The sequence below is a fragment of the Sus scrofa genome, chromosome 8 (genome assembly GCF_054392235.1).
Source record: "Sus scrofa isolate SSC_HxYL_T2T_F1_AM1 chromosome 8, Sscrofa_HxYL_maternal_Yorkshire_Landrace_v2.0, whole genome shotgun sequence".
Classification (NCBI taxonomy): domain Eukaryota; kingdom Metazoa; phylum Chordata; class Mammalia; order Artiodactyla; family Suidae; genus Sus; species Sus scrofa.
Genome location: NC_139390.1, coordinates 112,182,658 through 112,208,450, shown reverse-complemented (window position 1 = coordinate 112,208,450; position 25,793 = coordinate 112,182,658). Strand labels below are relative to the sequence as shown.

The 25,793-nt window shown below is 35.1% G+C and overlaps 2 long non-coding RNA genes across 4 annotated transcripts in view; one reads left to right on the top strand and one right to left on the bottom strand.

The window, feature by feature from the left end:
• Positions 1–25,793, bottom strand: part of LOC110262168 (uncharacterized) — a 403,069-nt gene that overhangs the window by 215,306 nt on the left and 161,970 nt on the right. The window lies entirely within an intron of this gene.
• Positions 9,705–25,793, top strand: part of LOC146400985 (uncharacterized) — a 96,204-nt gene continuing 80,115 nt past the window's right edge. For both annotated transcript variants that reach the window (XR_014813135.1, XR_014813136.1), the window contains exon 1: positions 9,705–9,824. This is a non-coding gene — a long non-coding RNA (uncharacterized LOC146400985). The remainder of the gene's footprint in view (positions 9,825–25,793) is intronic.

Here is a 25,793-nt window from a genome sequence, read left to right as displayed (position 1 = left end):
AACATAGGAGTTCCCTTCATGGCTCAGCAGTTAATGAACCCCACTAGGATCCATGAGGACACAGGTTCAATCCACAGCATTTTTCAGTGGGTTAAGGATCTAGCGTTGCCTTGAGCTGTGTTGAAGGTTGCAGACATGTCTCAGATCCTGCATTGCTGTGCCTGTGGCATAGGTCGGTAGCTACAGCTCCTATTTGACCCCTAGCCTGGGAACCTCCATATGCCATGGGTGCTACCCTAAAATAGCAAAAACAAAACCAAAACCAAAAAAAAAGACAAAAATATGAACACCTTTAGGATAGTAAATTTGAAAAATTATCTAAAATAGATGTCTCCCCCCAAATAAAATAAAATCCTTACCTTATTGCAGCTGACAGAGGTTAAAAACTCAAATTAATTTAATATATATTTCAAAAATGAATGTTACTAAAATCTATTGACCCAAAGAAGCCCCTTGACAGAGATGGATTCACCAATACATTCTTCCAAATACTATTTATGAGGGAAAAAAGGAATCTTATACAAAATTTCCAGAGAACAGAAAGAGAGATGGTACTTCCCAATATGTTCTATGAAAAAAGCATGAACTTAAAACCAAAACTACGTAAGAATATCATTAGAATGCATTATCACAGAACAATCTCTCTCCTAACTATAAACAGTAAATGTCCTAAATTAAATGCTTGCCAAGTGAAACCAGTAATATAGAAAAATACATCATAACCAGGTAACATTTTTCTAAGAATTAAAATATGAATTTTATACCGTTTAAGTCACGCCAATAAGCTGGTGCATGTTTCTGAACAACTGTGTGATCTTTTACAATAAAACTGTTTTAAAAGGTAGGGGGCAGGGCAAGCTAAAAAACAAAACAAAACAAAAAAAAGCATCATTCATTTCCCAGCAATACTTGCCTCCTTGGTATCAAAACAGACATACAGACAAATGGAACAGAATAGAGATCTCAGGAATAAACCCAGACACCTATGGTCAATTAATCTTTGACAAAGGAGGCAAGAACATAAAATGGGAAAAAAGACAGTCTTTTCAGCAAGTATTGCTGGGAAACCTGGACAGCTGCATGCAAAGCAATGAAACTAGAACACACCCTCACACCATGCACCAAAATAAACTCAAAATGGCTCAAAGACTTAAATATAAGACAAGACACCATCAAACTCCTGGAAGAAAACATAGGCAAAACATGCTCTGACATCAACCATATGAATATTTTCTCAGGTCAGTCTCCCAAAGCAACAGAAATAAAAGCAAAACTAAACCAATGGGACCTAATCAAACTGACAAGCTTTTGCACAGAAAAGGAAACCAAAAAGACAACTTACAGAATGGGAGAAAATAGTGTCAAATGATGCAGCTGACAAGGGCTTAATCTCTAGACTATATAAACAACTTATACAACTCAACAGCAAAAAAGCCAACAACCCAATGGAAAAATGGGCAAAAGACCTGAATAGACATTTCTCCAAGGAAGATATACAGATGGCCAACAAACACATGAAAAAATGCTCGACATCCCTGATTATTAGATAAATGCAATTCAAAACTACCACGAGATACCACCTCACACCAGTCAGAATGGCCATCATTAAGAAGTCCACAAATAACAAATGCTGGAGGGTGTGTGGAGAAAAGGGAACCCTCCTGCATTATTGGTGGGAATGTAAGCTGGTACAACCACTATGCAGATCAGTATGGAGGTACCTCAGCAAACTAAGTATAGAACTACCATATGACCCAGCAATCCCACTCCTGGGCATATATCCAGAAAACTTTCCTTGAAAAAGACACATGAACCCGCATGTTCATTGAAGCTCTATTCACAATAGCCAAGACATGGAAACAACCCAAATGTCCATCGACAGATGACTGGATTAGGAAGATGTGGTATATATATACCATAGAATACTACTCAGCTATTAAAAGGAACAAAATAATGCCATTTGCAGCAACATAGATGGAACTAGAGACTCTCATACTGAGTAAAGTAAGTCAAAAAGAGAAAGACAAATACCATATGATATGATTTATATCTGGAATCTAATATAGGGCACAAATGAAACTTTCCACAGAAAAGTAAATCATGGACTTGGAGAATAGATTTATGCTTGCCAAGGGGAGGGAGAGGAGGAAGGAGTGGAATGGGTTGGGAGCTTGGGGTATTAATAGATGCTGACTATTGCCTTTGGAATGGATTAACAATGAGATCCTGCTGTGTAGCACGGAGTACTATGTCTAATCACTTATGATGGAGCATGATAATGTGAGAAAATAGTATGGGTACATGTGTGTGTAACTGGGTCAGCATACTGTACAGTAGAAAATTGACAGAACACTGTAAACTAGCTATAATGGAAAAAATAAAAACCATTATATAAAAAAATAAAATAAAAATAAAAAATAAAATAATACATTCAGTTTATCAGAGCATAAAAAAATAGAAAATGAAATTTTAATTATACTTATAATACCATCAAAAATTATAAAGTAGAAATAGTTTGGGCTGAATATGAGAAAAATATGTCATACTGTAGTATTAAAAAATGGAAACATATTTTCAAGAAAAATATTAAAAGACAAATAAATGTGGTTTTATACATCCTGATCACATAACATTAAATAATATTATATCACTTCAAAAAGATGTAACCCATTTCACCACTGACCTTTGTGTCTTGTTGGTATATTTTAATTCTACACAGGATGCAAATATACATTTTCATTATATTTACTTTAAATAGCCAAAGGTCTTTAAGAAAAATTTTTCATCAAGCCTAGAGGACCCCCTTTAAATTTTAAGTTGCCGTGCTGGTGTTAAAATTTTTCAGCCTTTGATTTTGAAAATATTTTTATTTACCTTTATTTTAATAGAATATTTCATTTAATATGGAATTCTGAAAAAAATCTGATTTTTTTTCTTCTGTACCTTAAAGATTTTACCTTAATTTTATTCCAGTATTCATAATTAGCCATCTTTTGACATCATTGTGCCCTAGAGTGGAAGATATCTTCTTATCTCCAGCTACTTTAAAGATTTCTTTTCCTTATCTTTGCTTTTCAGACATGTTTCTGTTGAAATTCCACATTTACTTAATTATGCATTTTCCCACTTTTCTACTAGATCATAATAATTATTTTAAAATCCTTGTCTTGCAATATTAATGTCTAAAACATCCACAGATTAACTTCTATTGACTGTTTTCCCTCTATTGTTTATGACTCACATGTTCTTGTTTCATTGGGCACTTCATAAATTTCATTGTATATTGCACGTTTGTGTCAAAGAAAAATATAGATTAAAATCAATGATACTTAAACCCAAAAAAGGACATGTTTCTTCCTCTTTTAAACTGCTTCAAGAGTGATAGAAGGTATCTATATAACATGTGCTTCTGCTGGTTCTGGGCTTTGTTGCAGACTTTGGTAGATCAACCTCACTGGATTCTAATATTTTATGATCAGAATAATCCCCTCAGCATGGCTTGGGATTTGAGCACTGGTAATATTCCAAAGATCTCTCTGCTTTCCAGTTTGGTAGCTAGTTTTCTGGAGTATTAGAGGTCCCTTTCTGTTTACAGTCTAGCATACACCCTTCTAGGTGACTGGGGACTTTTTCTTCCAGCCCTGACCCTAGCTTTTCACCTTTACGAAATCTTTCTCCACTTGCTACATTGTTCTTAGCCTACCATGGGCTCTAATTCTAACTAAATACAGGTCCGATGTCATTGGGGGATTTCTTTCAGCTATCCTACCCTTTTCCCAGCAAAGAGCATCTGCTTGAATTTGATGAAACACTTGCGTACCCCCGGAAAATTTTTCAAGGCCTGTTCCCATCCTTCAGTAACTCAGAGAAAACCCTGGACAACTTGAGGGGCTTTCTCAGCCCTTTTACGCTGCCCCCAGTCTTCAACTCACTACTTCCATGCATTCAGTGACCTTGTGTAGCTGAGAGAACTCGAATTCAGTTATCTTGCCCTGTTCCTAACCTACTGCATACCTGGTGATGGTCCCATGGCTCTAAGAAATATTCTATCAGCTCTTCTGTCTTCCAAGGACATTTAATGCACTGCTATTATGCACTCAGTGAAGGCCTTATGTGAAATAGTTAGAGCCTGGGCACAAACTGAGGTTCTTTGGGATACTAATTAGTCATGTCAGGCCATATGCAGCCATTAGAATTTTTTAAAGGTTCTGGTTTCTTAACTATTCCATCACAGGTCACTCTTTTCTCACCATATGTGCAAAGAAGAAAACACCTATGAGTCCCTTTCCTCTCCTAGGATGGGTTACTCACTCCTTGAAACATTTAGATTTCTATTTATCCTAAGTTCTCTGATGGTTTTAAAGGTAAAACCATGATTTTATAGCTTATTCATTTGTTCTCATTAGCCCAGAACTGTTTTTTTAAGTAGGACACAAAAAGTCCTAAGTATAAATAAAATATTGATACATGCAAATTCACTAAAGTTAAACATTTCTGCTTCTCAAAAGACTCCACTAAAAAAGTGAAAATGCAATCCATGGGTAAGAGGAAATATTTTCATGCATGTAACCAAAAAACAACATCTATCCAAAATATGGGAAAACCTTCCACAAATTGACAGGTAAAATGCGGCCATCCACGAGAAACCAAAAACCAAAAAAAAAAAAAAAAAAAAAAAAGAAAGCCACACAGAAGAAAAAAATTCAAAAAACCAGTTGAAAAAAGCATTTTATAAAAGAGGATATCCAAATGGTTAATAAGAACTTCAATATATTGCAACATTTATCAGGGAAAAGCACGTTAAAACAACAATGAAATATCACTTCTTACCCAGTAGGATGGAAAAATTAAAGAGCCTAACATTTTGAAATATTGGCAAGGATGTGGAGCAACTGGGATTGTTATACACTGTTGGTGAGACAAAAACATTTTGGAATACTGTTTGCCAGTATCTGCTAAAGCTCAATATATGTGCACTCTATAATTTAGCCATTCCAGTTATAAGCGTATACCCAACAGAAATGGGAATACATATGTTCACCAAACTATGTGTACAAGAATGTTTTTAGTAACACTGTTTGTAATAGACAAAAAAAAGGAAGAAACCCAAATATTCTTGAAGAGTGGACATCATAATTAAATTATGAAATGATAATACAATAGAATATTGTATAGCAATGAGAATGAATTAACGCCACACACAACATGGATGTATCTGATAGTCATTATGTTCAGTGAATAAAGATAGACACAAAAGATCCCATTTTTACAAGGTGCAATAGTAGGCAAAATAAATATAGTATAAGATTTAATAACATTTTTCATGGTTAGTTATTGAATGGAAAGGTGTGTAGGTGAGAGGTTTCTTGGTTTATTCTAATACTCTATTTCATAATGTAGAAGTATTCACTTTTAAATATTCATTAAGCCATAAACTTAAAATTTGGCCAACTTATGTGTGTTATCCTTTTATGTTTAAAAGGTGGCAGAGCTGAACCTCAGACCCGTAAAATCTTACTCAACCTGACTAAAACCTTACCACTGCTGCTACTTCATCAGGTTGACAATTATCAAGGGGACTGTTTTTTATTTTCTCATTAATGAATATGCAGTGTGGCATCAAAAAGTCATTTCTCATTAATGAATATGCAGTTTGGCATCAAAAAGTCAATCTTCTTCCACTTGAATAATGTGATTTGATTATTTCTTACCGCCAGTTCATGGAGAATAAATTCTCAAGTTTTTATGCTACATGGTTTTAAACTTATCTGGTCATAAATTTATTTTCAGTGAGGATTGTTTTCTATAAGTACTTTGAAAACTCTGGGTTGTCCAAGCCAGATTTCAAGTTGCTTTCACCAGGGCCCTGTGGGTTTCAACTCTTCTGAACTAGTTTTATGCCTATTTCTTGACTCACTCTCCCAGAACCACGGAGGTAGCTTAATACCAAGCTCCACAGCAATGAGTCAAGCATGAAGGTCAAACACCTCCTTGATGAGTTTACATCCTTTCATGTCTCTGCTTACATGCCTACCTACATTCAGTTTCCAGATTCCAGTGGGCACAGTTGTGCAGGCTCCCATCCCCAGATGGGATAGAGAGCGAATTCTTGACTTACTCAGGGATACACCTGTTGCCCATATGGTATAAGTTTGAGCAATAAAATCATATGCCTAATATCTATTTGAGTATTAAAACCCTAACCTCAGAAACTTTATTTGATTCTTACAGGAGTCCATTTCCTACTTTTACTACCTACAGTTTAGTTCTAGAAATTATGCATTCCTTTTAACTGTGCAGTTTAAACATATTATGCCTACCATGTATGTATGTGATGATGTATGTATGTATTTGCAGTGAGTGGACTTTGTCTCTCCACATTAACTGGTTTTAAATATCAACTATATTTGCAATTTGAAAAATATATTTTTATATTATAATACTATATATTTGTTAAATGATATTTTTTAGAATCAACTTTTCCAGAGTCATCTTTATTTATGCAAATGTAATTTGTTTCTACTCAAGCATTCTTACTCGTTTTAAACTTAAGCAAAATTTGGGAAGAGTCCTAAGACTTTCAGGATATTCATCTTTGTCATTCATATCATATTAAGTGTAAAATACATTTTTAAAATTACTTATACTTGGAAATATGCATTGATGAGAAACTGTTTACAATTAGCATGGATGTCTATTTTTTAAAAATTCATATAAGTGCACACATTTAAGTTCAACGAACAGGTTTATTTGAAAATCCTTTATTTCCCAAATCAGCCCCAAGGAAACAGAAGCCACTTACTCTGCAGCCAGCAGACAAACACAGCTAATAATCTGGTGATTTCTATTATAAAAATTCAACCACTGTGGCCTCCTTCCCCTGTCTCTGATGTGAGAGAAATCCCCCCCCCACCGCCGTATTCACACAACACAGTTCACAGTGCATCCTAGCTTAGCTTTTATACAGAGTGAAATATGTATGTTTTCCTATCCCAGCCACATTCTTCCCCCTCTTATATTAAAATCTAACATAGTAACTTACCTTGTGGTGTTCTATTTGTTACTACTCATCTAGCCCTGTAAAGATCAAAAATTTTACCAGCATCTGGTAACACATCCTGTGATATGCTAAGCTGTTTGGGGGCTTCATTCTGTTCAATTTGAAACTTCATATTCAAGGTGACATTTCATATGTCAGAAAGCTGAAAACTGTGAACAGTGTTACCTTCCTCAGACTGAGAGGCTGCTCTAACCTTTGTATATCCTGGAATGTGTATTTCCTGTGTTCTGTAAATCCTTTCAGTGAAAGTTTTCCAAATGATTTACAGAATGCATTTATGTTAGAAGTTGCTCCTTCAGTTTCTGCAATTTAGTACTTAGGGGCTTTTCAAGGACTCCTATAGAGGCTAGATTTCTTTCTTCAGGAAAAGTTGTACCATTATGGAATATTATTATTAGTTATTCTAAAGGTCATGCTACGTTGTATAATTTAGACAATTTCAGAAGTCACAGTTTTGAGAAAGAGCAAGTTGGCATTATAAATAGCAGCAATGCTCCAAACCAAGCTGTTGAGTCTACTTGTGAAATTTAAGTTTGATGCATCTTTGAAATATAGACATAAGACTTTCACAGTTTTATTAGTTTTCTGAGAAGGATCACATTGTGAAACATGTTTGGGTCCCATACTGAGTCCAAAACACAGCACGCTTCCTCTGTTCATGGCTCTCTGGTTTATTTCCTTCAGGCTAGAGCAGGCTTCAGATCCTCTGTCTTATTTAAAGCCCAGCTCCAGTGAGCCTTCCAGGAAAGGGGACTACTTCTACCCTCAAAAGTCTCCCAGAGCAGTGCTAGTCCTAGTCGTTGACATTTCCACCCAACAATAAGTCTGTTAGAACCTGCACTGGAATGACTACACAATCTTACAGAACATAAAAATACAGGTGGGGATATTTTCAATAATTTTAAAAGCATGGAGTTAGAAGTTTTGCCTGCCACATGCTTATTTTAAAACATTAATTTTGGGGAGTTCCCATCGTGGCTTAGCAAAAACGAATCTGACTGGTATCCATGAGGATGCAGGTTCAATCCCTGGCCTCGCTCAGTGGATTAAGGAGATGGCATTACCGTGAGCTGTGGTGTAGGTCACAGATGTGGCTCCGATCCTGCATTGCTGTGGCTGTGGTGTAGGCTGGCAGTTACAGCTCCGATATGATCCCTAGCCTAGGAACCTCCATGTGCCATGGGTGCAGCCCTAAAAAGAAAAAATAATAATAATTTAATACCTTGTCCTATTATCTAATCTACTATGATAAAGTATTTCTATATGTTCCAAAGTTTTTAAAGTTAAAGATCGAAATTTGGGTCATACATAAACACTTCTAGTAAAGTAATTGTTTAAAGAGGTACATTCACACTTTCATACAAGTGCAGTACAAAATGGTTTTCTACAAGGAAAACCAGACTGAATTGAAAAGTCCCTCCGAAAGCAGAGCTCAGATAGTGTTTGTATTTGGGACTAGTTCAGGCTGGTGACATTTCTGAGGACTTTCAAATGGACTCAATATACTGAACAAATTTGTGAAGAAAATTAAGTTCTGAGCTTATTCGGGTTTTTGGTGGAATAACTCAAGTATCTAACACATAATCCTGAGAAGTTGCTAAGATAGGCAAATACTATTATTTTCTTGACTCTTTTTATTTTCTGATTTTCAATAATCAAGATAAATTTCAGTCACTATGGAATTAGAGTACAGGGCTTATATCTATCAATCTACCCAACTATATTGGAGTATACACACACTTTCTAAATGAAGAGTTACTAAACTTGAATCTAATTGATTCTCCTCTTTTAATCGAACAAAGTCATTTTACTCAAGCTGATATTATTTCCCAGAGAAGATTTTCTAACCAGTGTCCTTTCATAGAGGCCTGAGACTTACTCAGTGATATTGTCATTTTTTACATTCTTCTAGTTGGTCCATTTTCTTCTTAATTAGAGATCATTTTGCATGAGACCTTCCCTATTTGATTTCTCAAGAAAGTCAAAGTGATAAACTACATTCCTAAAAATATTTTCTACAATAGAGTGAAGATTTGCAAGGACTTGAGAATTGAATGTGATAAAAAATAAGATGAAAATGAGAAGCTACATTCTTAGTATATAAACATGCTTTATTGATATTATATAGACACTATTCCAAGACCCACTAGTGAACTGCACTCCATTTTTCCTTAAAGTTTTCTAGGTTACTGTTTGCTTAGCACAGAATGAAATATTTTCTTTGCCATCTTAGCTTACTGCAGTAAAACAATAGGACCAACATAAAGAGAGACCTGCCTTTCCATATTTTATTTACATTAAGAAGACAAGTTTAAATATGTTGGATACTTAAAAGTATATATTTCTTATCAGAATGTGTCATTTTCTCTTATACCTGGTTTGTTGGAAGTAAAATTGTTTTCAGAAAGGAAAAATTTCTCATTGATGACCTTTCAGAAATTGAATCTCATTTAAATAGTCAATGATTTTTCAGAATAACTGGTTTTTAAGGAAAGATCATTTTTCTTTAATGCTGTCTTTCAGTTTAAGGGAACCAGTTCATTTCTCCTACAGTTAAAGAGATTTTTTTTCCTTGTTTCTAAAAGGAGACTTCTTTGGAAATTGCAGTGTGTCTCTTAATGACAGTGTTGCCCAGAATAGTTCCATTGTTAGTCGTGTGCCTGCTCTGTGATGTGCTGCCAGTTAGAGAGGCTGGAAGGAAACAAGAGCACAAAGGCCGATAATAGGAGCTTCTGCTACGACTGACAAAAGACAAAGAATAAACGTGAGTTAAATCTGCTCCTTTTAGTATCTGAAAGCATAATGTTTCCAAGGAATTTAATTTTAATTTCCTTTTTGGGGGGCTATATAACTTTTTCTGTGAAGATAATATCTACGCATAAGCCACAAATAAAATATATTTTATTACTTCAAATCATATCAAACAATAGCCAAGTTTGTCCTATGGAAAGTTGAATTTATACTCCGTTTTTTTTTAATAGATGATAGAGACAATCTTCTCACTTCCACAGAAACAGACAATAAACTTAAGGTTACTCATGGACAGTTAGGCATCATGCATGCTCACGGCTAAGAGATTTGCATGCAAAAATAAATTTGAGGTGGCTGATAAAGGCATAAATGATTTAGCTGAAATGACAAATCTATTTCAGACACTAATCACTTTCTTTCGCAATTGTTAACTTTGTGCACAGAGGTATCTGCAACTCATTTCTGTTTGTATGTCTCTTCCTTCTACTTTAAAAAATTCTTTTAACTATAATGCTTTGTTTAGCTTAATTTTCAATTTTATTTCTAGCTCCAGATGATGTGTCTAAAGGCAAATTTCAAATCTTTAAATATCATTTGGGTAACATTTCCTATTTTCTAGAGTTTTTGAATTTCAAAATTAGTCTTCTGTCAATGAATTTATTTCATATATTTTGATCATGTTGTCTCTTTTCTCATTACATATGTAATTTACTCTAATGTAGGGTTTTCCAGAAACATTTTAAACCTAATTTTTACACTTCCATGCAATTATATTGCTACACTTTCAATTTCCGCTTTCAAGATTGAAGCTATAGAAGGAACTATATGCAATCTCAATGCACATTCAGTGGCCTGATTAGAGAAGAAAATTGAGCCAAAACACTAAGAAACACATACAAAATTTTCAAACCCACCAGAGTCCACAAAAAATATCATTACCCCCTCCCCCAAATTTGGTTAAAAAGGTGAAAATACTTAAAGGTGCATAAAAAGTGCAAAAGCATCTCCATGTGCAGAATTATGAATAACTGGAAACCAATGACTGAAATACTCATTTTTGACCAATTTGTCATGTTGTGTAATTTGTCATTATGATCAGTTTGTCATATCAGTTAGTTTATTTTCAACCAATTCATCTATAGTTTAATAACATTGTCCATAACTTCCAGTGTTACCACTGAATTTAAAAGTCCCTCAAAGGGAAAACTCTGTTCGAAGTGAATGTTCGTAAAGTCTTCCAAGAAAGCACACTTTTTTCCTTGTCTCTAGGTTCCATTTCTTTCAGGAGATTCAGTAACTATGTGTACAACCTTTTTTAAATTTTATAAGGACCTCAAAAGTACCAATTTTTTAACATTTTGGAAATTAAATATATCCAAGATAAAACAGGGAGTAAAAATAACAAGATACAGAAAAATATGATTAGCATGATTCTACATTTGCACAAATCAAAACAAAAGTCTGCATTTATATGACAAAACCCTGAACAAATAGTATTGTAGCAAAAGAATTACAGAGTAGGAAATCGCATTTTTACTTGGTAGGTTTTTTTCATGTTAAAATAGTTATAAACATTTTTAGCCACTTTGATAATTTAAAAATTACATGCTTGATGTGAACAGGCAACAGTTTGGCTAAACATACAAATAGCTTCGGGCGTGTATCTAGAGGAAACCACCTAACTGAAAAGTGGCAGATCTAGGTACAAGCTTGATATTCACATGTATTGACAGCAGACCCCTTATGAGGAGAATGAGTGTCCTTCATTCTCTAAAGCCCCAAGGGAGATTGACTGGTGAGCTCCATCTTCCCCACCATGGAGACAGAAAATGCACACCAGAAGCCTTCCTAGATTCCTAAGTTAGGCTCCTGTACTACCACAGATGCTAGAAGCCTTGATGGTTACATTTCAAAGAACGGCTCCTAAGCCTTGGAGAGAGACATTCCTGGGTTGTAAAAACGGTAAGAAACTTTTAGAAAGAAGCACCAAAAGAATTTACAATTACAAATTTCCTAAGATAACTGCTCTTATAAAAGGGAGATCAGGGGTCTTTGATGAAGGGGAAGATTGTCTAAAGTTGAGTCAAGTCGAGGGGAACATTTAGGCCATCTTGGTCATTTATTTAAATTTCCATTCATAAAACCAAGGTTTCTTTGCCTTTCACGACTGATGGGATCCTGAAAAGAATACCGTAGTAGCCAGATATGAGCCAAAATGAATTTACAGATTAAAAAAATAACCTATGTAAAAGAATCTAATAGACAAGGTGAGGCAGAAATTTCAGAACACAAAAATCAAAGGTATATAATTGCTTAGAGTCAGCTGTACAAACATCCAAGTAATCAAATAATAAAGCACTTAAGAAGATTCAATGTATCACATGAAAATAAGACACTCTGGAGCAAAGTCTATCTTAGCAAACTAAAGAAATCAATAAATGTATTAAGGGAGGCATGTTACTCTTAAGACTCATGTTATTGGTCTGAAAGTTTAAGTTCAAAAAAATACCTCACAGTATAAACACATACTGAGATAGAGAGCTTATGGGAGAAGACAAGAAACAGGATATCTAAAATAACAAGTCCTTGGAGCTTCTGTCGTGGCTCAGTGGTTAACGAATTCGACTGGGAACCATGAGGTTGCGGGTTCGATCCCTGGCCTTGCTCAGTGGGTTAAGGATCCGGTGTTGCCATGAGCTGTGGTGTAGGTCACAGACACGGCTAGGATCCTGCAGTGCTGTGGCTGTGGCATAGGCCGGTGGCTACAGCTCTGCTTAGACCCCTAGCCTGGGAACCTCCATATGCCGTAGGTGTGGCCCTAGAAAAGATAAAAATAAAATAAAATAAAAAATTAAAAAATGAAATAACAGGTCCAAATTGGGGGGAAGGGCTAATGACATGGAAGAGTAATAATAATTAAACCAATAACAGCAGTAATAATTACTAAGTAAAAGAAAAATGTGAGTGTGCAGACTAGAAGGGATTATCTATTTTTCAGGCAGATGGATAAAAAATACATATGCCTAAGTCATAGCATGGTAAAATTAGGAACCTAGTGGTTATAAAAAAAATTTCAATCTCTAACAGAAAGAACAGCTTAACTAAAAGGAAAACAAGGAAAGAAAGTGGATATCAATTCTATTTGCCATACTAGAATTTAGAATAGTATACTTTATATACACCTGTAAGGGAATAAGGATCATTTAACAATATATATAAATTACTATCTTGTATATATATCTTGTATGTACTTGTATATTGTATGCACTTGTATATACTATCTTGTATATATATATAAATTACTATCTTGTATGCCTGAAACTAATATAATGTTTTATGTCAATTATACCTTAATATAAGTAAATAAATTTATACATACATATATAAAATTAAAAGAAGGATACCCAAAGCATCTGAAAGAAAATACTATCAAAGACCTATCATTTGAAGTGATGTTCAGTTTCACAAATAATCAGAAAATAGAGTCAAGGTTAAGATCATGAAGGAAAAGAAATCATGGAACTAAAAGCCCATTGTATAAAAGAGGAATCGATACACTGATTTTTTTAGAAATCTTCAGAAAATGAAAGGGAGTAACCTAAAGTTTGTAGACAATCACAACTAAAGAGGGTTATCAGATAGTAAAAGTTTCCTAGAGGGGTGTTTAGGGAGGAGAGAGAGGAAATTGCATGGAAGGAGGTTTGGGTCTAAGGGCCTCTTGCATTGCTGCATGTCTTGTGAACAGACTGTCTTTGCTCTGGACCATATTTTCAAGAATATTTGTATAGCAATCAGCTTTGCTATACAAAGGCTCATTACCATTTACTTGTGTTCCCAAAGCTCAGAGTTCCTTACCTATAAGGCATCCCCACATGCGCATGTTCCACTTGACCCTCTTTGTGTCACCCTGCAGGAACTGGGTTTGGGGGAACTGTTATAAGAAAAACAATGAAACTCTGGCCACTGCTATTGTATGAATAATAAAGTGCACTTTGCCTCTGGAAAGAAAAAAAGAAAAACAAAACAAATACCATCCAAATAACAAAAGAAACTAAACTCAAACTTGATGGAAACAATGAAAAACAGAAAGAATGATACTGATAAATATATAATAATATTGATAAATACCACATATATACAGACACAGACAAAATATGTGCATCTCTCTAAATTTCAAGTCCTATTTTAATGGACTGATAGTCTTAGAAAACAAAATATAAAACCTAGAAGAAAAGGGGATATACTATAAGGGAAGCCCTAGTAAGTGCTCTTACATGTTCCCAAACCTAAGAGTTGGGGCAGAGGTGGTAGAGATAAAAGTTTCCAAATTTTCCCTCAGGGAATGGGAGGTAGGGGAGAAGGAAGTAGAGAAAGGAAATAAATGTATTTTGAAGCACTCAACACATTGAGCTAGGAGATTGTCAGATAAATGATGGCATCATGGAGGGGAAACTGCCTCTCAGTGGGAAAGAAATATTGGCATCTTTTATTTCAATTATATATGTCTGAAAAGAACTAGGAAAGGAAAAGTAAGTATGAATCTAGTGGCGAGGCATAGAAAAGGAGGGCAAATTAATTATATCTTGAGCACATAAACAAAAAGAATAAGGAAAAGAGTAAAAATATCCATCTTTTGTGCATAAAGACACTGAAAACCTAGAGGCAGCTTTAGCAGGGGTGGACTGCAGAGAATCCAGGGTTAATAAAACACCATTCTAGGCCAGCTAACTGGAAGTATCCATATCTGCAGAATTGCAGTTGAAAGATGCACAGATTTGAGGTAAGAGGAACTTTGAAGAATCACAAAAGCCAGGAGTTCCCTGGTAGCCTAGTGGTTAAGGAATGGCATTGTCACTGCTGTGAGGCAGCTTGATCCCTGCCCTGGGAAGTTCCGCATGCTGAGGGCACAGCCAAAAATTAAAAATAAAAATAAAAAGAATCACAAAAGCATGACAAGGAGGGATCAAGTAATTACTTCTGAAGATGTGCGAAAGACTTCTTACTGAGACTTCACTTTTCTAGCTTGGAATGGAGAAGGCTGGGACCCTATGGTAAAACTCCCCTCAAACCCACTTTCATTCACTCAGACCTTGTGACCTTGAGCCTCCAGGGAGTGAGAAATGATAACAGGACAGAAAAAAAATCATTTTGGACTAATGACTATCTGATATTGGTTGCCACTAGGTTTGAAGATGTTTGATGCCAAAATCCTTTCAAGTTTAAACATTTCTGGACAGATCCTCTTATAATTCTAGTTCACTTCATCTGGCACTCTTGACTGAAAATTCTCCAAACTGACTGGGACCTACATTCATTGATCCCACCATCTTTTCAATGCATAACTAGTACCTCCAGCTTTCATCCTGTGGAATTTACAGGCATATTCTGAAAAAATATCTTCCGATTAAATGCTTTTTTTTCAGTAGAAAATTCTTATTTTGTACACATACTGAATATCTTTCAGTAAAGCTTATATTTTTAACAGACAATGATATATACTTACGTTTCCAAAATGCAATATAACATTATAAACAACCAAAAGATACATTCTAAATATAATTGATAGAATGTCAGAACTACATGTAAGCATACTGAAGATCAGTTTGTATAGGAATGGAATGAAAAGTAAATATACTTTTAAATATAAGGCAATCATTAGTTATCACCAAGTAATAATTTTAAGCTTTTTCATCCAAACAAGATAACTTCTACTTATTTACAGGCATTTTACTAAGTTTGGTATTGTTTAAGGAAAATGGTTGGGATTTTAGGGTTAATGTTTCTTTAGGGTTTCTCTTAGTGTTATCATTCTTTATACATGTTTTTCCTTTAAACAAAATAAGATACAGGCTCTTGGTTAGCTGCTTTGCACAAAATATCTGACTTTCTGAAATGAATTGCTAATTAAATGAGAGTTCTCACATTTCCTCACCATCAAGTATCCAATGTCCAAGTTAACACAATATATATTAGTTTTTCTATTATGGCACCCCATTAAAGGCTGAAATGTCTGTGTTAGGGGAATCCTAGTTACTAAAACAAACACACATCAAGATTTCAATGATTTACAAACAAACAAATATTGCAAAGCTTGTCGTTATAACAGTTGCAACCCCTGGTTTCTCGCTGCCTCTATTTCTTCAGGGCCTCATCATCCCCTTTGCCAAATTTTGTTCCACCTTTCTTAACACAAGTCCTAGCCTGTGGATAAAAACTACCACTGGATTTCCTAGCAATGCTGGTGCTTCTCTCAGGCAACATATTCCTGATGTGCTTCTTGAATGCTATGTCCTCTGGACCCTTTCATAAATATCCCCTGGTGGGTCCTGTGGCTTCACATGATATGCACATTCCAACAGGCCTTTCATCCCATCCTCACCATCTTCACTGTAACTCAGTCACTTCAACATTACTCAGCATTGGCTATTGCTTTCTGCAGGCTTCTAGGAGCCACCATCTCAGTGGGTTTGCCTAATCCCCTTGAGTTCTTGCCAGAGTTAACGTCCTAAAAGAGTTCATCCAAGTAAACTGTCTCTTGCTCATCCAATCTCATGCCAATGCCATGAGTACTTCATTGAGAAGCTCCAAGGAGTTTCAGAATTCCCTAAGCACTCCATGGTGGCTACCCAAAGGTTCACCATGACAGGCAAGCTCCTGTTCAAATACCAAGGAAGTCCCAAACATCAAGGATTCATGGGATGCTATGTTTGTAGATACAAGGGGAGTCACCACTCCAGGAACCAGTAGGAAGTGTAGTCAGATATCAGGAAATCTGTGTCATCAGGAACCCAAGTGGTGCTTGGTCCACAAAGGGCATAACCCAGTTTTCAGGGAGCAACCATCTTACTCAGAAGAGAATGCTTAAGTCTCCAGCTCTGAGGCAGTGAGCACAGACTCCAACCTGAGCTCAGCAGCAATAGGAATGACCAAGTTGCAAAAATGGCTTTGTGCCAAACAGGGGCCACCTGCTAACAATGGGAGAAATGTTAGTTTGCCAATATACTCAGATATTATTAAGAAGAGGAGGAAAATAGTCAAAACCCTAGGAAGCTGGAGAGGCAGATATGACAAGGAGTTAAACTCTGAATTCATTGAATACATTACCCGAAAGGCACTCATTTAGACTGAGGGAAAAAATCTAAACGGGAATTTAATGACATATTTAATCATTATTGTTTATCTCCCATTAGGGAAATGGGGGGGGTTATATGTAAAATAATATCCTTTGTTAAAAATAAAGGAAGTTTAGAGCCCTGTGGCTTTCATATTTATTCATATTCTTATTCCCTTAATAGCTTTTCCTTAAATTCTTTTTTTTTTATGTTCACCTATAAGAGGAGACTGTTAAATAGGAAAAATGAACCTATTTTATTTTCATTTCCAATATTCGCTCTAGCCTTCCTCCATTGATAAGCACATATAGTTTTGGGAACCGATTCCAGATTCAGGAATGGTCCTAATTGATAAAACCATTCAAAATACCCATTTCCCTTGCCAGTAACTGTTTGAGGAAACCAGATCAATCATTGCAAGGTTTATCCCCTGTAAGTGAGTTGTGTTAAACTAGAATATAAGGGGAAAATGTATTTTATAGATGCAAAGGAGGAGATATGCACATGAGAGTCTTCGACTTACAGCAGCCTGTAGGGTAAGCCTGATGGCTGATTTTTCTTTTTTGAAATTCAAGTGCCTGACTTAAGCTGTGATTACACAGGCATCCACTTCAAAGACAGAGCCCTCTCCCCCTCTTTCTCTCTCTCTCTCTCTCTCTCTCTCTCTCTCTCTTTCTCCAATAAACAAACTGCCAGTCACAGGACTAGATATGGAGGCAAGCTGCCTCTCCTTCTCCCTCCCAGGAACCTTTGTTTTAGAACTCTTGTTTTTTCTATAACTGGCCATTTGGGCTCTTACTTTTTCTCTTCTTAACTCTAAATTCTCACTCTTAGGTTTGACTCACCAATACAGAGTGAGGCTTTAGAAACCCTGGGTGGGTCCCACCGGTGGGTCCCACCCTCAATCCCAATAAAAGCAGAATCCCAGGCAGGGGCACCCTCTGTCTCTCTCTTCTCTTTCCCCTCAACCTCACTGTGTGGCCTCAGGTGTGCAATGTAATTTCCAGGACCTGTAAGTAATAAACCTTTCTCTCTCTTTTTTTTTTTTTTTTTCTTTCAAAGTTTCTGATGGTATTGCTGAGGGTGTCTTGCAATCATAATAAGAAACACAAGCCCTGGTAATGCCATAGCACTGGTTTTCCATAGGCTGAGACTGGGAAAAACACAGCTATTTTACCCCAGCAGAAAGACCTCAGAAAGAAAAAAATGAGTGTTGTGTAATGTGGACTAGAGAGATAGAGGAATCTGAATCTTTAAGGCTATAACTGAGCTGCTGAATCTAACAAATGTGAACCCATACAACTTCTGAACATTTGATATTTCCTACTGTTTAAATCAGTGTGTGTCAGGCACTTTCTTTAAATTTGGAGCCAGAAGCATCCCAATTGATACACACCAGTGTGAAAGGTCAGTTTACAATGTTCTTGCAGCCAGTGGTCCCTTTGAGTCAGTGTTATCTCAGATGGAAGACTTGTACTGCCATTCGGCACGAAAGCTTCAACGGGAGTTTACAGGGACCATTACTAAAATAGCTATAGCAATAATCACAATAGTAGTCAGCTTGCCTCCTCAACCACTGATGCTATTTTGTAGCCCTCTTATAAAGAACAGTGAATTGTTTTTATTGAATTCACATTCATAAAAGAAAACATTTTTTAAATTGCAGAAGGGGATGTTTTTCAGGAAGAGGGAATATTGCCTACTGACAAACTCACAATAATCTCCAAACCCTTCATTCCAATGAGAAAAAAATTTTTAAAGAAAATGATAATCATACAATGTCATTACTCTTGTACTTTTCATTCACACTACTTGCTAAAAGCCACAACAAAAGGGCTATCTCCTCAAATGGTCCTTTGTGGAGCTCATTTGTAATATATAAAAATGGGTAGAAATTATAAGGCATTGTAAAAATAAAGAATTTTAGAAAAAAATGTTACATAAATCCACTATGTCTAATTATTTTTAAAAGAGACAAGAAGGCAGGAAAGAACTAGAAGGTTTTTTTTTTTTTTGTGTTAGTAGAAGAAATAATTACAGACATGTTTGTTAAAATCCTTCATGTTAAAGCAGTTTGGGGGGTTTGGGGTTAGTAGATGCAAACTATTACATTTAAAATAGATAAGCAATGAGGTCCTACTATACAGCACAGGGAAACTATATCCAATCTCTTGGGATAGAACATGATGGAAGATAATATGAGAAAAATAATTTACGTATATATATGACTGGGTCACTATGCTGTACAGTAGAAATTGGCAAGATATTGTAAATCAACTATACTTTAATTTGAAAAAAAGAAAAAAAAACAAATTGACCAGAAAAAATGATTAGTGAGAAATAAGATGAAAACTATAGGAGTTCTCATCATGGCTTAGAAGAAACAAATCTGACTAGCAACAATGAGTCTGCAGGTTTGATCCCTGGCTTCAGTGGGTTAAGGGTGTGGCATTGCTATGAACTGTGGTGTAGGCTGCAGACACAGCTCAGATCCCATGTTGCTGTGGCTGTGGTGTAGGCCGGCAGCTACAGCTCCAATTTGACCCCTAGTCTAGGAAACTCCATATGCCATGGGAGTGGCCCTTTAAAAAAAACAAATACAAAATATATATATAATACAAAAAAGATTTTGTTCCATATTCACTTGAAAAGACACAACATTTACACATGAGAAAAATAAGGACCTGTATATTTCCTTATATGACATCACTCAATCTAGTTTTTAACTCACTTCTATTACTTTATTTTAATTTATAAAATAAATTAGTTGTTTTAATCATATCTCTGAATAATTCCTTAGAGCTATAAAATAACATTCTGAGAATTTGTCATTAAAACATAAAAAGCATAATAATAAAAAGTAAAGAAATAATCAAATCTAAGTGTGATCTGTGAGAGAATTTGAAGGGTGAAGTATTGGTTCCTCTGTCATGTTCTATAAATAGAACAGAATCTATACCATAAGTGTCAATCTATATTTTTAATAATTATTATTAGATGTCTCCCACTATCTTGTTTTTTAAAAGGAAACTATAATATCACACCACCTTTTCTTATATGGTACCTAAAATTCTAGTTTTTATGGCTATTGAATACTCTGAAATTTTCCTTTATTATTTTTAACAATTCAGAAATAAATTATATTTTAATACCAGAATTTTCTTTAACTTGGATAAGTCACTTCCTAAATTTGTACCTCAGTTTTTCATCAATTAAATGAAGGAGTGAGAACATTGGATAAGTTTGCTTCTAAAGTCTCTACCAGCACAGAAACTGATGATTCCATGGACTGATTAAGAGATACAATTACAGAATTATTTTTCTGATAGAAAGTGGAGCTAGAGGCAAAGAATGGAAAAGTTCCCTGAAAATTACTACATGTATCCATCAGAGAGAACATCAAAAATAGATTTTTTTGTAAGTGAAAATGTATAAACCTTTAGAATGAAGTTTTGCTTGATTGCCTGAATAAGTTGAAATGATATAACTCACCAAAATAACTATTTTGTAGGCATCATCATTCATTTGAAATGCAATTCCCAAAAAATACTCTATAAAAGAAATATTCTCCAAATGTACATATATATCCCCTTCTTAAGAATTCATACTACTTTGGTAAAAAGAAACTATGAATTCTTATTTATGAGAAACATGGCTTTTTGCCATGTAACTATATTAGAAATATGAAATTCATATATACCAGGCATGTTCTAATTATTTTCTTAAAGTTCTGTTTGTAATCTTCCTATTTGGGTGGGAATGAAAAGAGAGAACAGATGGCAGGTAGTGTATGGGGAATAAATATGATGTTATACTAGAACGTACTAATACATGATTTATGATGTCCTCAGCTAGAAAAATAATACAAGATCATACTTATACAGTATTAGCTATGGAATGCACTGTTTTAAAGTAAATGAATCAGAAATCATTTGTATTGATAAGTGAGATTTGATCTCAGAGTACTTTAATCCCTTTTTATTTCTAAGTTTCTTGTCCATAGATAAGATAATGCAGCTAAGACTAAGGTGAAAATGGTAAATCATGCTTCCCTGAATGCAGAAAAAGTTAGTTGTATTTTGGAAGTAAAAGACTAATAAAAGTTACACACCCTTTGTATAAACTTTGAGGGAAATGAATCAATCAGCAACAAGTTCTGCTCTAATGTCTGTGAAGAGATTGCTATGATATATATCCTGCTTTACAGATGATATCTTCAGAACCAATTCAGGTGCGCCTTGGAGATACTACAAATTTGGTTTCAGACCACTCACAATAAAGTGAATATTGCAATAAAGCAAGTCACACTTTTTTTTTGGATTTCCAGTCCATATAAAGCTATGCTGTAGTCTATTAAATATAGCATTACACCTTAAATAAAAAGTACATAACCTTAATTAAAAATACTTCATTGCTAAAAAGTATATATGATCATCTGAGCCTTCAGTGAGTTGTAATCTTTTTGTTTGTGGCAGTTTGAAATATTATGAGAATTACCAAAATGTGACACACAGACACAAAGTGAGCAAATGTTGGAAAAATGGCACCAAAAGACTTGCTCTTCAAAGGGTTGCCACATACCTATGAGTTGTAAAAACACGATATCTGTGAAGCACAATAAAACAAGTTATGCTGATACAATAGTTACGACTGCCTCATAAAACAAAGTAATAATTGGCAAGGACCATTAGCATTAGCATCATGTTCACTTAGAAAATATATGCACCTAGAAAAAAAATTTTTTAATATTTTGAGAAAAGTGATAGAATAGGGTTTGATATAGCATCAGTCTCACATTCATTGTTTTCTGTTTATTTTATTTGATGTTTCTTGAACTTCTTGAATCTGTAGTTTGGTATCTTTCACTAATTTTGGAAAGTTCTCAGCCATTATTACTTCAAATATTTATTTTGCCTTGTTCTTTTTCCTCCTTCTCGTGTTCCAATTTTGTACACCTTTTGATACTTTCCCGCACATCCTAGAAGTGCTATTTAGCTTGCTTTTAGTTTAATTTTGCTTTTTTTCTTTGTATTTCAGTTTGGGAAGTTTCTATTGAGCTATTTTCAAGTTCACTGATTATAGCCTCAGCTATGTGGAATCTAATAAACCTGTCGAAGGCATTTGTGTGCTATTTTTTTTTAATTTTTCAGCATTTCCTTTTGGTTTGTTCTTATAGTTTCCATCTCTCTGCTGGTATTATCTATCTAGCCTTGCATGTTATCTAATTTTTCCATTAGGATCCTTTACACATTAATCATAACAATGCTAAATTCCTTGTCTGTTAATCCCAACAGAGTGTAGTTCTGAAGCTTGCTTTGTGTCCTCAAAATGTATTTTTCCTTGCTTTTTATCTTACCTTGGAATTTTTTGTTGAAAGCTGAACATGTGGCATCAAGTAATAGATGCTCAAATAAATAGGACTTTAGTATAAGAAATTTATGTTACTATGGCTAGGAGCTGGGCTGTGTTTAAGGTTTGTTATAGCTATAGGTATCAGAGACTTCAAATTCTTCTGGTGTTCTTGTTTCTGTCTACAGACATGGGATTTTAGACTCTTTATGTACCGCTTCTAAGAGACAGTCTGTATCTTGCAACCCTTTCAGCTGTAATCCACTTCTGGTATACTAGAGACTTTGGGGTGTGATGACAGGGCACGGGGATGAGGGCACATTTTATAATATTCCCATTAAGACTCAGTCTTTTAATGAGTCAGTGTCTTGAGGGCATGGTTTTCACAAGTATGTCTGTCCTTCTTCCAGGGCTATAATTTGTTTTCCTCCTTCCTCTTACACTCTTCCCTGGCTATTGTATTCTCAAAATATTTCCTTAAAACTTTCTTCCATGTTAAGTTTGATTTTTCATTTTGTTTTGAATGATTTTTGTTGTTGTTCTTGCTTGTTTGCTTGCTTGTTTTCCCTGTAGGTGATACAGGAAAATTGAAGCTGGAGTAAAATTCCCTTATGTTAGCTGGGATAAGTTTTCAGAATTGTCCTCTGGCAAACTCATTGCCCCTAGAGACTCTGCTTTTTTCCCCACTCTTTTTTTTTTTTTTTTTTGACATTTTACTATCAACTTTATTTTCTGAATTTCAACAAAATTTCTTAATTGATCTTTAGTTCATATTTCCTTTAATCTAAATATTATATTATTTTTATTTAAAATAAAGTGTTCATTGAGCACTTTGACTGGTCAGGTATTTTCCTATGACTAAGCTTTGTGTGGAGAAAAGTCTGAGCAAGTTTCAAGATGGCTATTATACCCCTCCTCCAGTAAGGGCCAAGAGGAGATTTTGGTCAAAGGCTCAGTGGTATAACCCAGTGGGGTTCCTGGAGTGAAAGCCTGAGTAAGTGTGGGACCTACTTATGACTGCAGCTCCCAGAAGTTTTTCACTCTTACGTTAATCTACATTCAGGCTTAGCAATCCATAAAAGTAACCACTTAGGTTTTCCTACCATATTTTTTAAATTTCAAAGTTTTCTGCTCCAGGGCAAACCAATCTCAGGAGCTATTTGTCTTTTCCTGTGCCTGATTCTCCATAGTGTAGGGTGACCAACTGCCCAAAGATCAGCTCTCTGATGGGTCCAAGAAAAGCTGACTTTCAGTTTGCCCTGTGTTTTCTTGTAAGAGTAAGAATAACAATTTCCAAGCTCTTCACGTGTCATAACTGAACTAAAAGTCTCAAATCCTTCATTTTGTATCCCTAGACTGTCTTCTGTTTTTCTAAGAGTCTATTTTTAAGTACAAAATTTGATCAAACTGTGGAATGAGTTAGGAATTATATGGAAAGTTTTATCTTCAGTTTCCCTAGTAAGTTTAGTGAGGCATGAAAAGGCTGATTCACAAAGTCCTAGAATTTTACTGAAGAAGATATGAAGTTTCAGTGTGACTGACTGTCTGAATGAGGAACTAATAGGAACTCTTGGTCATGACCTCTGTGTCATCAGGACTTTGAAAGCAGTTCTCGTGGTCTTTAGATTTAAGTTTCTCAATCAGAAATAGTGATATCAGTCTAGAAATAACAGACAAATGATTTGATCTATAGCAGGTAAGAAGGATGAGATTCTGAGTCAGGTTATTTGTGATAGTTGATCTCACCAGAATTAGACTCAAAGGAAAGCTGATCTTCAGACCCAGGCTGTTATTGCCAATCCTAACCCACTGAAAAAGAAAGACCCTAGATAATTTATTTTTTTCTCTTCCCCAAAAGAGCATGGTCACAGTTGTTTGTTGTTGTTGTTGTTGTTGTTGTTGTTGTTACATCTTATATGTTTCCTGCCACAGTACTTCAAAATGAGAATTCTCTTATAGCATAGCTTAGATGAGCCTTTGTGTATACTTACTATATATAGCACAAGTCCATTTAAATTATTCATTACTCTGGAAAATGGAATCCTGTAATGAGCTGGTATTTGCAAGATCCATGAAACTGTTATAACTGAAAAATGCTTCAAGATATACAGGCAACTGCTAATTTTTTTTGTTTAAAAATGTAAGTCTGGGAGTTCCCGTCATGGCTCAGGAGAAACAAATCTGTTATCTATGAAGATGCAGGTTTGATCCCTGGCCTTGCTCTGTGGGTAAAGGATGCTGCAGTGTCGGTCACAGACAAGGCTTAGATCTGGTGTTGCTGTGGCTGTGGTGTAGGCTGGTGGCTATAGCTCCAATTCGACCCCTAGCCTAGGAACCTCCATATGCTGTGGGTGCCACCTTAAAAAGACAGGGGAAAAAAAAGAGTAAATTTGTATTGTAATTTTTATTATATAAAGTTTGCATTCAAATTTGAAATTGTATCATTAATTCATACTATACAAGCTAAATGTGTTACACAGGTATGTATGATTAAACAGAAATCTCACTCCTCACTCAAGCCATAAAGCAGAGGACTGCTTATAAACAATTCTTGGCTTAGTAACAATTAGTCTGTAGTGTGCAGTGCCTGAATCCACAGAGAATACTTTATAATTTCTAAACCATTTACAAAATTTTAGTCTAAACAATAACATTTGTTTAAAAAAAGGTTGAGAAGTATTTAGATTCTGCTCACCACTTTGTTTTAATCTTGCTCTGGAAAAAATTAACATGGATTCTACTCTTGTTCAACTCTTAGCTTATTCAAGGCTGGCATTTAGCATCAATTGAGGTCTTTTCACAAATGGTCTTTTAACTCCCTACCACCTGTCACTAGAAAGAGATTTATATCAGCAACAGATTAATCATTAGCTTCTAAAGAAATGGGAACAATTTTTAGTTACCATATTTTAATCAGAGTTGGAGTAGCACTTTGTGAAAAAACATCTGTCATATATTTTTTTATATGCATTACTTTTTTCTTGTAGTTGGTAAAGACAAATACCTCTGAAATACCTTTTAACAAGTTCTTCACTGAGTCAAATGTATATTCATTCTTATAAAATTAAAATACTTGAGTAATAATCTAAAAGTATAAAACTGAAATAATTTTTTGAAGAAAATAGCTGATCTCTAACTGCTTAGCAGACAACTTTTCTAGAGTTCAATCATTTAGCATCACTAAATACAATATGGTAAAGTAAAGATCATTTTTAGCCTTGCTTTTCATGTCCATGACAAAATGCGGCTTTGGAAACTTTTGTTTGTAAGATTCAGTTTACAACTATAAAGGTGGCATTCTGTGCAGGACCTGAGTATGTAGTGGGGATAAAACTATTAGTATTTATTCAATTACACTCAATCCTCAATATTTGCAAATTCCATATTTGTGAATTCACCTACCTGCTAAAATTTATTTGTAACCCCAAAATAAATACTCAAGGTGCTTTCAGATCATTTCTGGACATGCACAGGGCAGCAAAAAAATTGAGTCATTTGACGCATACATTCCCAGCTGAGAT